Consider the following 12516-nt stretch of genomic DNA (forward strand, 5'->3'; position numbering starts at 1 on the left):
GCACTTATGGCGGCATTGTGCCTTTTGAGTTTAGTTCCGATGCGATTTCTGTGTTTCATTGTCAATGTGTATGTCTAAGGAATACATTGAACCTGCAGTGGTATATCGGAAAATAATACTGGTCTCACAGGGAATGCTCAAAGCACCGACTGTAACAAGAGTCTCTATTCCTGTACTTAAGGCGGCATTGTGACTTTTGCATTTAATTCCGATGGGATTTCTGTGTTTCATCGTCAATGCGAAGGTCCAAGGAATACATTGAACCTGCAGTGGTGTATCGGAAACTAATACTGGTCTCACAGGAAAGGATCAAAGCACAGACTGTAAGAAGTCTCACTCATCTTGCAGTTAAGGCGGCATTGTTCCTTTTGTATTTAATTCCGATGTAATTTCAGTGTTTCATCGTCAATGAGTATGTCCAAGGAATACATTGAACCTGGAGTGGTGTATCAGAAACTATTACTGGTCTCACAGGGAAAGCTCAAAGCACCGACTGTAAGAAGTGTCTCTATTCTTGCACTTATGGCGGCATTGTGCCTTTTGTATTTAATTCCGATGTAATTTCAGTGTTTCATTGTCAATGTGTATGTCTAAGGAATTCATTGAACCTGCAGTGGTGTATCGGAAACTAATACTGCTCTCACAGGGAATGCTCAAGGCACCGACTGTAAGAAGAGTCTCTACTCTTGTACTTATTGCGGTATTGTGCATTTTGTATTTAGTTCCGATGTGATTTCTGTGTTTCATCGTCAATGCGAAGGTCCAAGGAAAACAGTGAATCTGCAGTGGTGTATCGGAAACTAATACAGGTCTCACAGGAAAGGATCACAGAACAGAATCTAAGAAGTCTCACTTATCTTGCAGTTAAGGCGGCATTGTTCCTTTTGCATTTAATTCCGATGTAATTTCAGTGCTTCATCGTCAATGCGTATGTCCAAGCAATACATTGAACCTGGAGTGGTGTATCGGAAACTAATACTGGTCTCACAGGGAATGCTCAAAGCACCGACTGTAAGAAGAGTCTCTATTCTTGTACGAAAGGCGGCATTGTGCCTTTTGTATTTAATTCCGATGCGATTTCTGTGTTTCATCGTCAATGTGTATGTCCAAGGAATACATTGAACCTGCAGTGGTGTATCAGAAACTAATACTGGTCTCACAGGGAATGCTCAAAGCACCGACTGTAAGAAAAGTCTCTATTCTTGTACTAAAGGCGGCATTGTGCCTTTTGTATTTAATTCCGATGCAATTTCTGTGTTTCATCGTCAATGTGAAGGTACAAGGAATACATTGTACCTGCAGTGGTGTATCGGAAACTAATACTGGTTTCACAGGGAATGCTCAGAGCACCGACTGTAAGAGGAGCCTCTATTCTTGGACTTATGACGGCATTGTGCCATTTGTATTTAATTCCGTTGTAATTTCAATGTTTCATCGCCAATGTGTATGTCTAAGGAATACATTGAACCTGCAGTGGTGTATCAGAAACTAATACTGGTCTCACAGGGAATGCTCAAAGCACCGGCTGTAAGAAGAGTCTCTATTCTTGTACTTATTGCGGCATTGTGCCTTTTGTATTTAGTTCCGATTCGATTTCTGTGTTTCATTGTCAATGCGAAGGTCCAAGGAATACATTGAACCTGCAGTGGTGTATCGGAAACTAATACTGGTCTCACAGGAAAGGATCAAAGCACAGACCTTAAGAAGTCTTACTCATCTTGCCGTTAAGGCGGCATTGTTCCTTTTGTATTTAATTCCGATGTAATTTCAGTGTTTCATCGTCAATGAGTATGTCCAAGGAATACATTGAACCTGGAGTGGTGTATCGGAGACTAATACTGGTCTCACAGGGAAAGCTCGAAGCACCGACTGTAAGAAGAGTCTCTATTCTTGCACTTATGGCGGCATTGTGACTTTTGTATTTAATTCCGATGTAATTTCAGTGTTTCATCGTCAATGTGTATGTCTAAGGAATTCATTGAACCTGCAGTGGTGTATCGGAAACTAATACTGGTCTCACAGGGAATGCTCAAGGCAGCAACTGTAAGAAGAGTCTCTACTCTTGTACTTATTGCGGTATTGTGCATTTTGTATTTAGTTCGGATGTGATTTCTGTGTTTCATCGTCAATGCGAAGGTCCAAGGAATACATTGAACCTGCAGTGGTGTATCGGAAACTAATACAGGTCTCACAGGAAAGGATCAAAGCACAGACTCTAAGAAGTCTCACTCATCTTGCAGTTAAGGCGGCACTGTTCCTTTTGTATTTAATTCCGATGTAATTTCAGTGTTTCATCGTCATTGAGTATGTCCAAGGAATACATTGAACCTGGAGTGGTGAATCGGAAACTAATACTGGTCTCACAGGGAATGCTCAAAGCAGCGACTGTAAGAAGAGTCTCTTTTCTTGTACGTAATGCGGCCTTGTGCCTTTTGTATTTAATTCAGATGCGATTTATGTGTGTCATCGTCAATGCGTATGTCCAAGGAATACATTGAACCAGCAGTGGAGTATCAGAAACTAATACTGGTCTCACAGGGAATGCTCAAAGCACCGACTGTAAGAAGAGTCTCTATTCTTGTACTGAAGGCGGCATAATGCCTTTAGTATTTAATTCCGATGCAAATTCTGTGTTTCATCGTCAATGTGAAGGTACAAGGAATATATTGTACCTGCAGTGGTGTATCGGAAACTAATATTGGTCTCACAGGGAATGCTCAAAGCACCGACTGTAAGAGGAGTCTCTATTCTTGCACTTATGGGGGCATTGTGCCATTTGAATTTAATTCCGATGTTATATCAGTGTTTCATCGTCAATGTGTATGTCTAAGGAATACATTAAACCTGCAGTGGTGTATCGGAAACTAATACTGGTCTCACAGGGAGTGCTCAAAGCACCGACTGTAAGAAGAATCTTTATTCTTGTACTTATTGCGGCATTGTGCTTTTTGTATTTAGTTCCGATTCGATCTCTGTGTTTCATCGTCAATGCGATGGTCCAAGGAATACATTGAACCTGCAATGGTGTATCGGAAACTAATACTGGTCTCACAGGAAAGGATCAAAGCACAGACTCTAAGAAGCCTCACTTATCTTGCCGTTAAGGCGGCATTCTTCCTTTTGAATTTAATTCCGATGTAATTTCAGTGTTCCATCGTCAATGAGTATGTCCAAGGAATACATTGTACCTGGTGTGGTGTATCGGAAACTAATACTGGTCTCACAGGGAATGCTCAAAGCACCGACTGTAAGATGAGTCTCTATTCTTGTACTTAAGGCGGCATTGTGCCTTTTGTATTTGATTCCGATGCGAATTCTGTGTTTCATCGTCAATGTGAAAGTCCAAGGAATACATTGTACCTGCAGTGGTGTATCGGAAACTAATACTGATCTCACAGGGAATGCTCAAAGCACCGACTGTAAGAGGAGTCTCTATACATGCACTTATGGTGGCATTGTGCCTTTTGTATTTAATTCCAATGTAATTTCTGTGTTTCATCGTCAATGTGTATGTCTAAGGAATACATTGTCCCTGCAGTGGTGTATCGGAAACTAATACTGGTCTCACAGGAAATGCTCAAAGCACCGACTGTAAGAAGAGTCCCTATTCTTGTGCTTATTGCGGCATTGTGCATTTTGTATTAATTCCGAGGCGATTTCTGTGTTTCATCGTCAATGCGTATGTCCAAGAAATCCATTGAACCTGCAGCGGTGTATCGGAAACTAATACTGGTCTCACAGGGAATGCTCAAAGCATCGACTCTAGGAAGAGTCTCAATTCTTGTACTTATGGCGGCATTGTGCCTTTTGTATTTAATTCCGATGCGATTTCTGTGTTTCATCGTCAATGTGAAGTTCCAAAGAATACATTGAACCTGCTGATGTGTATCGGAAACTAAGACTGGTCTCACAGGGAATGCTCAAAGCACCGACTGTAAGAAGGGTCTCCATTCTGGCATTTATGGCGGCATTGTGCCTTTTGAGTTTAATTCCAATGCGATATCTATGTTTTATTGTCAATGTGTATGTCTAAGGAATACATTGAACCTGCAGTGGTGTATCGGAAACTAATACCGGTCTCACAGGGAATGCTCAAAGCACCGAATGTAAGAAGAGTCTCTATTCTTGTACGTAGGGCCGCATTGTGCCTTTTGTATTTAATTCCGATGCGATTTCTGTGTTTCATCGTCAATGGGTATGTCCAAGGAATACATTGAACCTGCAGTGGTATATCGGAAACTAATACTGGTCTCACAGGGAATGCTCAAAGCACCGACTGCAAGAAGAGTCTCTATTCCTGTACTTAAGGCGGCATTGTGCCTTTTGTATTTAATTCTGATGCGATTTCTGTGTTTCATCGTCAATGCGAAGGTCCAAGGAATACATTGAACCTGCAGTAGTGTATCGGAAACTAATACTGGTCTCACGGGAAACGATCAAAGCACAGACTCTAAGAAGTCTCACTCATCTTGCAGTTAAGGCGGCATTGTTCCTTTCGTATTTAATTCCCATGAAATTTCAGTGTTTCATCGTCGATGAGTATGTCCAAGGAATACATTGAACCTGGAGTGGTGTATCGGAAACTAATACTGGTCTCACAGGGAATGCTCAAAGCACCGACTGTAAGAAGAGTCTCTATTCTTGTACGAAAGGCGTCATTGTGTCTTTTGTATTTAATTCCGATGCGATTTCTGTGTTTCATCGTCAATGTGTATGTCCAAGGAATACATTGAACCTGCAGTGGTGTATCAGAAACTAATACTGGTCTCACAGGGAATGCTCAAAGCACCGACTGTAAGAAGAGTCTCTATTCTTGTACTTAAAGCGGCATTGTGCCTTTTGTATTTAATACCGATGCGATTTCTGTGTTTCATCGTCAATGTGAAGTTCCAAGGAATACATTGTACCTGCTGAGGTGTATCGGAATCTAATACTGGTCTCACAGGGAATGCTCAAAGTATCGACTGTAAAAAGAGTCTCTATTCTTGTACTTATTGCGGCATTGTGCCTTTTGTATTTAGTTCCGATTCGATTTCTGTGTTTCATTGTCAATGCGAAGGTCCAAGGAATACATTGAACCTGCAATGGTGTATCGGAAACTAATACTGGTCTCACAGGAAAGGATCAAAGCACATACTCTAAGAAGCCTCACTTATCTTGCCGTTAAGGCGGCATTGCTAATTTTGAATTTAATTCCGATGTAATTTCAGTGTTCCATCGTCAATGAGTATGTCCAAGGTATACATTGAACCTGGTGTGGTGTATCGGAAACTAATACTGGTCTCACAGGGAATGCTCAAAGCACTGACTGTAAGATGAGTCTCTATTCTTGTACGTAAGGCGGCATTGTGCCTTTTGTATTTAATTCCGATGCGATTTCTATGTTTCATCGTCAGTGTGTATGTCCAAGCAATACATTGAACCTGCAGTGGTGTATCGGAAACTAATACTGGTCTCACAGGAAATGCTCAAAGCACCGACCGTAAGAAGAGACTCTATTCTTGTACTGAAGGCGGCATTATGCCTTTAGTATTTAATTCCGATGCGAATTCCGTGTTTCATCGTCAATGTGAAGGTCCAAGGAATACATTGAACCTGCAGTGGTGTATCGGATACTATTACTGGTCTCACAGGCAATGCTCAAAGCACCGACTGTAAGAAGAGTCTCTATTCTTGTACTTAAGGCGGCATTGTGAATTTTGCATTTAATTCCGATGCGATTTCTGTGTTTCATTGTCAATGTGAAGGTACAAGGAATACATTGTACCTGCAGTGGTGTATCGGAAACTAATACTGATCTCACAGGGAATGCTCATAGCACCGACTGTAAGAGGAGGCTCTATACTTGCACTTATGGTGGCATTGTGCCTTTTGTATTTAATTCCATGTAATTTCAGTGTTTCATCGTCAATGTGTATGTCTAAGGAATACATTGAACCTGCAGTGGTGTATCGGAAACTAATACTGGTCTCACAGGAAATGCTCAAAGCACCGACTGTAAGAAGAGTCTCTATTCCGGCACTTATGGCGGCATTGTGCCTTTTGTGTTTAATTCCGATGCGTTTTCTGTGTTTCATTGTCAATGTGTATGTCTAAGGAATACATTGAACCTGCAGTGGTGTATCGGAAACTAATACCGGCCTCACAGGGAATGCTCAAAGCACCGAATGTAAGAAGAGTCTCTATTCTTGTACGTAGGGCGGCATTGTGCCTTTTGTATTTAATTCCGATGCGATTTCTGTGTTTCATCGTCAATGTGAAGTTCCAAGGAATACATTGTACCTGCTGAGGTGTATCGGAAACTAATACTGGTCTCACAGGGAATGCTCAAAGCACCGACTGTAAGAAGGGTCTCTATTCTGGCACTTATGGCGGCATTGTGCCTTTTGTGTTTAATTCCGATGCGATTTCTGTGTTTCATTGTCAATGTGTATGTCTAAGGAATACATTGAACCTGCAGTGGTGTATCGGAAACTAATACCGATCTCACAGGGAATGCTCAAAGCACCGAATGTAAGAAGAGTCTCTATTCTTGTACGTAGGGCGGCATTGTGCCTTTTGTATTTAATTCCGATGCGATTTCTGTGTTTCATCGTCAATGCGAATGTCCAAGGAATACATTGAACCTGCAGTGGTATATCGGAAACTAATACTGGTCTCACAGGGAATGCTGAAAGCACCGACTGTAAGAAGAGTCTCTATTCCTGTACTTAAGGCGGCATTGTGCCTTTTGTATTTAATTCCGATGCGATTTCTGTGTTTCATCGTCAATGAGAAGGTCCAAGGAATACATTGAACCTGCTGTGGTGTATCGGAAACTAATACTGGTCTCACAGGAAAGGATCAAAGCACAGACTCTAAGAAGTCTCACTCACCTTGCAGTTAAGGCGGCATTGTTCCTTTTGTATTTAATTACGATGTAATTTCAGTGTTTCATCGTCAATGAGTATGTCCAAGGAATACATTGAACCTGCAGTGGTGTATCGGAAACTAATACAGGTCTCACAGGGAACGCTAAAAGCAAAGGCTGTAAGAAGAGTCTCTATTCTTGTACTTATTGCGGCATTGTGCCTTTTGTATTTAGTTCCGATTCGATTTCTGTGTTTCATTGTCAAAGCGAAGGTCCAAGGAATACATTGAACCTGCAGTGGTGTATCGGAAACTAATCCTGGTCTCACAGGAAAGGATCAAAGCACAGACCTTAAGAAGTCTTACTCATCTTGCCGTTAAGGCGGCATTGTTCCTTTTGTATTTAATTCCGATGTAATTTCAGTGTTTCATCGTCAATGAGTATGTCAGAGGAATACATTGAACCTGGAGTGGTGTATCGGAAACTAATACTGGTCCCACAGGAAAGGATCAAAGCACAGACTCTAAGAAGTCTCACTCATCTTGCAGTTAAGGCGGCATTGTTCCTTTTGTATTTAATTCCGATGTAATTTCAGTGTTTCATCGTCAATGAGTATGTCCAAGCAATACATTGAACCTGCAGTGGTGTATCGGAAACTAATACTGGTCTCACAGGGAATGCTCAAGGCACCGACTGTAAGAAGAGTCTCTACTCTTGTACCTATTGCGGTATTGTGCATTTTGTATTTAGTTCCGATGTGATTTATGTGTTTCATCGTCAATGCGAAGGTCCAAGGAATACATTGAACCTGCAGTGGTGTATCGGAAACTAATACAGGTCTCACAGGAAAGGATCAAAGCACAGACTCTAAGAAGTCTCACTCATCTTGCAGTTAAGGCGGCACTGTTCCTTTTGTATTTAATTCCGATGTAATTTCAGTGTTTCATCGTCATTGAGTATGTCCAAGGAATACATTGAACCTGGAGTGGTGTATCGGAAACTAATACTGGTCTCACAGGGAATGCTCAAAGCACCGACTGTAAGAAGAGTCTCCATTCTTGTACGTAAGGCGGCATTGTGCCTTTTGTATTTAATTCAGATGCGATTTATGTGTGTCATCGTCAATGCGTATGTCCAAGGAATACATTGAACCAGCAGTGGTGTATCAGAAACTAATACTGGTCTCACAGGGAATGCTCAAAGCACCGACTGTAAGAAGAGTCTCTATTCTTGTACTTAAGGCGGCATTGTGCCTTTTGTATTTATTTCCGATGCGATTTCTGTGTTTCATCGTCAATGTGTATGTCCAAGCATTACATTGAACCTGCAGTTGTGTATCGGAAAATAATACTGGTCTCACAGGAAATGCTCAAAGCACCGACTGTAAGAAGAGACTCTATTCTTGTACTGAAGGCGGCATTATGCCTTTAGTATTTAATTCCGATGCAAATTCTGTGTTTCATCGTCAATGTGAAGGTACAAGGAATACATTGTACCTGCAGTGGTGTATCGGAAACTAATATTGGTCTCACAGGGAATGCTCAAAGCACCGACTGTAAGAGGAGTCTCTATTCTTGCAGTTATGGCGGCATTGTGCCATTTGTATTTAATTCCGATGTAATATCAGTGTTTCATCGTCAATATGTATGTCTAAGGAATACATTGAACCTTGAGTGGTGTATCGGAAACAAATACTGGTCTCACAGGGAATGCTCAAAGCACCGACTGTAAGAAGAGTCTCTATTCTTGTACTTATTGCGGCATTGTGCCTTTTGTATTTAGTTCCGATTCGATCTCTGTGTTTCATCGTCAATGCGATGGTCCAAGGAATACATTGAACCTGCAATGGTGTATCGGAAACTAATACTGGTCTCACAGGAAAGGATCAAAGCACAGTCTCTAAGAAGCCTCACTTATCTTGCCGTTAAGGCGGCATTGTTCTTTTTGAATTTAATTCCGATGTAATTTCAGTGTTCCATCATCAATGAGTATGTCCAAGGAATACATTGAACCTGGTGTGGTGTATCGGAAACTAATACTGGTCTCACAGGGAATGCTCAAAGCACCGACTGTAAGAAGAGTCTATATTCTTGTACTGAAGGCGGCATTAGGCCTTTAGTATTTAATTCCGATGCGAATTCTGTGTTTCATCGTCAATGTGAAGGTCCAAGGAATACATTGAACCTGCAGTGGTGTATCGGAAACTAATACTGGTCTCACAGGGAAAGCTCAAAGAACCGACTGTAAGAAGAGTCTCTATTCTTGTACTTAAGGCGGCATTGTGTCTTTTGTATTTGATTCCGATGCGATTTCTGTGTTTCATCGTCAATGTGAAGGTCCAAGGAATACATTAAACCTGCAGTGGTGTATCGGATACTATTTACTGGTCTCACAGGCAATGCTCAAAGCACCGACTGTAAGAAGAGTCTCTATTCTTGTACTTAAGGCGGCATTGTGCCTTTTGCATTTAATTCCGATGCGATTTCTGTGTTTCATCGTCAATGTGAAGGTACAAGGAATACATTGTACCTGCAGTGGTGTATCGGAAACTAATACTGATCTCACAGGGAATGCTCAAAGCACTGACTGTAAGAGGAGTCTCTATACTTGCACTTATGGTGGCATTGTGCCTTTTGTATTTAATTCCAATGTAATTTCAGTGTTTCATCGTCAATGTGTATGTCTAAGGAATACATTGAACCTGCAATGGTGTATCGGAAACTAATACTGGTCTCACAGGAAATGCTCAAAGCACCGACTGTAAGAATAGTCTCTATTCTTGTGCTTATTGCGGCATTGTGATTTTTGTATTAATTCCGAGGCGATTTCTGTGATTCATCGTCAATGCGTATGTCCAAGGAATCCATTGAACCTGCAGTGGTGTATCAGAAACTAATACTGGTCTCACAGGGAATGCCCAAAGCATCGACTGTAGGAAGATTCTCAATTCTTGTACTTAAGGCGGCATTGTGCCTTTTGTATTTAAGTCCGTTGCGATTTCTGTGTTTCATCGTCAATGTGAAGTTCCAAGGAATACATTGTACCTGCTGAGGTGTTTCGGAAACTAATACTGGTCTCACAGGGAATGCTCAAAGCACCGACTGTATGAAGGGTCACTATTCTGGCACTTATGGCGGCATTGTCCCTTTTGAGTTTAATTCCGATTCGATTTCTGTGTTTCATTGTCAATGTGTATGACTAAGGAATACATTGAACCTGCAGTGGTGTATCGGAAACTAATACCGGTCTCACAGGGAATCCTCAAAGCACCGAATGTAAGAAGAGTCTCTATTCTTGTACGTAGGGCGGCATTGTGCCTTTTTTATTTAATTCCGATGCGATTTCTGTGTTTCATCGTCAATGCTTATGTCCAAGGAATACATTGATCCTGCAGTGGTATATCGGAAACTAATACTGGTCTCACAGGGAATGCTCAAAGCACCGACTGTAAGAAGAGTCTCTATTCCTGTACTTAAGGCGGCATTGTGCCTTCTGTATTTAATTCCGATGCGATTTCTGTGTTTCACCGTCATTGCGAAGGTCCAAGGAACACATTGAACCTGCAGTGGTGTATCGGAAACTAATACTGGTCTCACAGGAAAGGATCAAAGCACAGACTCTAAGAAGTCTCACTCATCTTGCAGTTAAGGCGGCATTGTTCCTTTTGTATTTAATTCCGATGTAATTTCAGTGTCTCATCGTCAATGAGTATGTCCAAGGAATACATTGAACCTGGAGTGGTGTATCGGAAATTAATACTGGTCTCACAGGGAAAGCTCAAAGCACCGGCTGTAAGAAGAGTCTCTATTCATGCACGTATGGCATCATTGTGCCTTTTGTATTTAATTCCGATGTAATTTCAGTGATACATCGTCAATGTGTATGTCTAAGGAATACATTGAACCTGCAGTGGTGTATCGGAAGCTAATACTGGTCTCACAGGGAATGCTCAAAGCATCGACTGTAGGAAGAGTCTCAATTCTTGTACTTAAGGCGGCATTGTGCCTTTTGTATTTAATTCCGATGCGATTTCTGTGTTTCATCGTCAATGTGATGTTCCAAGGAATACATTGAACCTGCAGTGGTGTATCGGAAACCAATACTGGTCTCAAAGAGAATGCTCAAAGCACCGACTGTAAGAAGAGTCTATGTTCTTGCACTTATGGCGGCATTGTGACTTTTGTATTTAATTCCGTTGTAATTTCAGTGTTTCATTGTCAATGTGTATGTCTAAGGAATTCATTGAACCTGCAGTGGTGCATCAGAAACTAATACTGGTCTCACAGGGAATGCTCAAAGCACCGACTGTAAGAAAAGTCTCTGTTCTTGTACGTAAGGCGGCATTGTGCATTTTGTATTTCATTCCGATGCGATTTCTGTGTTTCATCGTCAATGTGTATTTCCAAGGAATACACTGAACCTGCAGTGGTATATCGGAAACTAATACTGGTCTCTTAGGCAATGCTCAAAACACCGACTGTAAGAAGAGTCTCTATTCTTGTACTTATGGCGGCATTGTGCCTTTTGCATTTAATTCCGATGCGATTTCTGTGTTTCATCGTCAATGTGAAGGTACAAGGAATACATTGTACCACCAGTGGTGTATCGGAAACTAATACTGGTCTCACAGGGAATGCTCAAAGCACCGACTGTAAGAGGAGTCTCTATTCTTGCACTTATGGTGGCATTGTGCCTTTTGTATTTAATTCCAATGTAATTTCAGTGTTTCTTCGTCAATGTGTATGTCTAAGGAATACATTGATCCTGCAGTGGCGTATCGGAAACTAATACTGGTCTCACAGGGAATGCTCAAAGCACCGTCTGTAAGAAGAGTCTTTATTCTTGTACGTAAGGCGGCATTGTCCCTTTTGTATTAATTCCGAGGCGATTTCTGTGTTTCATCGTCAATGCGTATGTCCAAGGAATCCATTGTACCTGCAGTGGTGTATCGGAAGCTAATACTGGTCTCACAGGGAATGCTCAAAGCATCGACTGTAGGAAGAGTCTCAATTCTTGTACTTAAGGCGGCATTGTGCCTTTTGTATTTAATTCCGATGCGATTTCTGTGTTTCATCGTCAATGTGATGTTCCAAGGAATACATTGAACCTGCAGTGGTGTATCGGAAACCAATACTGGTCTCAAAGAGAATGCTCAAAGCACCGACTGTAAGAAGAGTCTCCATTCTTGTACTTAAAGCGGCATTGTGCCTTTTGTATTTAATTCCGATGCGATTTCTGTGTTTCATCGTCAATGTGAAGTTCCAAGGAATACATTGTACCTGCTGAGGTGTATCGGAATCTAATAATGGTCTCACAGGGAATGCTCAAAGCACCGACTGTAAGAAGGGTCTCTATTCTGGCACTTATGGCGGCATTGTGCCTTTTGTGTTTAATTCCGATGCGATTTCTGTGTTTCATTGTCAATGTGTATGTCTAAGGATTACATTGCACCTGCAGTGGTGTATCGGAAACTAATACGGGTCTCACAGGGATTGCTCAAAGCACCGACTGTAAGAAGAGTCTCTATTCTTGTACTTCAAGCGGCATTGTGCCTTTTGTATTAAATTCCGATGCGATTTCTGTGTTTCATCGTCAATGTGAAGTTCCAAGGAATACATTGAACCAGCAGTGGTATATCGGAAACTAATACTGGTCTCACAGGGAAT

This window comes from Schistocerca americana, chromosome 7, assembly GCF_021461395.2.
Source record: "Schistocerca americana isolate TAMUIC-IGC-003095 chromosome 7, iqSchAmer2.1, whole genome shotgun sequence".
Taxonomy (NCBI): Eukaryota; Metazoa; Arthropoda; class Insecta; order Orthoptera; family Acrididae; genus Schistocerca; species Schistocerca americana.